Raw genomic sequence first — 2,066 nt, 5'->3', positions numbered from 1 at the left:
AATGGTGCCAGTTGCTTCTTCATCAAAGCAAGCAAAAGCATTTCTGATGACATCTTCAGGATTCGTGCCATTTAACTTCTCACCAAACATGGTAAGGAACATGGTGAAATTGATGGGGCCTGGAGCCTCATTCATCATGGCATCCTGATACTCTTCAGTTGGATTCTTCCCCAATGAAGCAAGCATATCATGCAAATCTTCCTTGTCGATGAAACCATCTCTGTTCTGATCAATCATGTTGAAGGCCTCTTTGAACTCCTGAATCTGTGACTGGTGAAATGTGGCAAACACATTGGATGTTGCACGCTGAGGGCGCTTCTTGGTCTTGGTCTTTGCTCTTTTGCTTGACATGGTGGTGGTTAAATCCCGGCACAGCTACGAGAATCCGAGTACCTCTGCGAGCCCCTCGCTGCCGCTACTACACCACCCTACTACCGATTTTGTATCCTGCAACTTTACTGTATTTGCTTCTGAGTTCTAACAGTTTTTAGGGATTTCTATATATAAGATCATGTTGTCAACAAATAGACACAATTTCACTGTTTCCTTTCCTATTTGGATGCCTTTTATTTCTTTCTCTTGCCTAATTGCTCTGGCAAAGATTTCCAGTACATATGAAATAGAAGTGGTAAGCGTGGGCATCCTTGTCTTGTTCCTGATCTTTGAGAAAAAGCTTCCAACTTTTCACCATTGAGTATAATGTTAGCTGTGGGCTTGTCATACATGGCCTTTATTGTATTGAGGTATATTTCTTCTAAACCTAATCTTTTGAGAGTTTTTATCATGAAAGGATTTGAATTTTGTCAAATGCTTTTTCTGTATGTAATAAGATGATCATATGGTTTTTGTCCTTTATTATATTAATGTGGGGTATCATGTTTATTGATTTGCATATGTTGAGCCATCCTTATATTCCTGGGCCAAATCTCACTTGATCATGGTGAATGATCTTTTTATATTCTTGCCTGGTTTTGGCATCTGAGTAATGCTGGCCTCATTTAATGAGTTTGTTAGTATTCCCTCCTCTTTATTTTTTTTGAAGAGTTTGAGTAAGATTGGTATTCATTCTTTAAATATTTGGTGGACTTCAGGAGTGAATCCAGTAGGTTCTGATCTCTTCTTTGATGGGAGACTTTTTATTATGGCTTTGATCTCATGATTCATTATTGGTTTGTTGAGGTTTTCTATTTCTTCATGGTTCAATCTTGGTAGGTTGTATGTTTCTAGAAATTTATCCATTTCTTCTAGGTTTTCCTATTTGTTGGCATATAGTTGTTCATAATAGTCTCTAATGATTCTTTGTATTTCTGAGATCTCAGTTGTTATTCTCCTTTTTCATTTCTGATTTATTTATTTGGGTCTTCTCTCTTTTTTTTCTTAGTTAGTCTAGCTAAAGATGTGTTGATTTTGTTTATCTTAAAAAAAAAACCCAACTTTTTGTTTCATTGATTTTATGTATTATTCTTTTAATCTCAATTTCATTTATTTCTGCTCTAATCTTTTTGTTTGTTTGTTTTGTTTTGAGACAGTCTTGCTCTGTCACCCAGGCTGGAGTGCAGTGGTGTGATCTCGGCTCACTGCAAACTCCACCTCCCAAGTTCAAGTGATTCTGCTGCCTCAGCCTCCCGAGTAGCTAGGATTACAGGTGCGTGCCACCACATCCAGCTAATTCTTTTGTATTTTTAGTAGAGATGGGATTTCACTGTGTTGGCCAGAATGGTCTCAATATCCTGGCCTCGTGATCCGCCCACCTTGGCCTCCCAAAGTGCTGGGACTACAGGTGTGAGCCACTGCGCCCAGCCTGCTCTAATGTTTATTATTGCTTTCCTTGTATCAATTTTGGGTTTGGTTTGTTTTTGCTTTTCTCATTTCTTGAGATGCATCCTTAGGTTGTTTGTTTGAAGTCTTTCCACTTTTTCGATATAGGTGTTTATTATTATAAACTTCCCTCTTAAGGTCAGGCATGATGGCTCAGGCCTGTAATCCCAGCACTTTGGGAGGCTGAGGCGGGTGGATCACCTGAGGTCGGGAGTTTGAGACCAGCCTGACCAACATGGAGAAACCCT

The 2,066-nt window shown here is 39.2% G+C and overlaps 1 protein-coding gene and 1 pseudogene across 2 annotated transcripts in view; both read right to left on the bottom strand.

Moving 5' to 3' along the window:
- The window catches only part of LOC105555116 (coiled-coil domain-containing protein 30), a 35,254-nt gene that overhangs the window by 4,848 nt on the left and 28,340 nt on the right, over nucleotides 1–2,066 (bottom strand). The gene's annotated exons all lie outside the window — the stretch shown is intronic.
- On the bottom strand, nucleotides 4–435 carry LOC105555111 (annotated as a pseudogene). Its single transcript, XR_001008424.1, has one exon. The product of XR_001008424.1 is annotated as a myosin regulatory light chain 12A pseudogene (transcript).

The sequence above is a fragment of the Mandrillus leucophaeus genome, unplaced genomic scaffold (assembly GCF_000951045.1).
Source record: "Mandrillus leucophaeus isolate KB7577 unplaced genomic scaffold, Mleu.le_1.0 Scaffold67, whole genome shotgun sequence".
Taxonomy (NCBI): domain Eukaryota; kingdom Metazoa; phylum Chordata; class Mammalia; order Primates; family Cercopithecidae; genus Mandrillus; species Mandrillus leucophaeus.
Note: the sequence above shows the minus strand (reverse complement) of the source record. Positions and strands in the feature narration are given on the sequence as shown.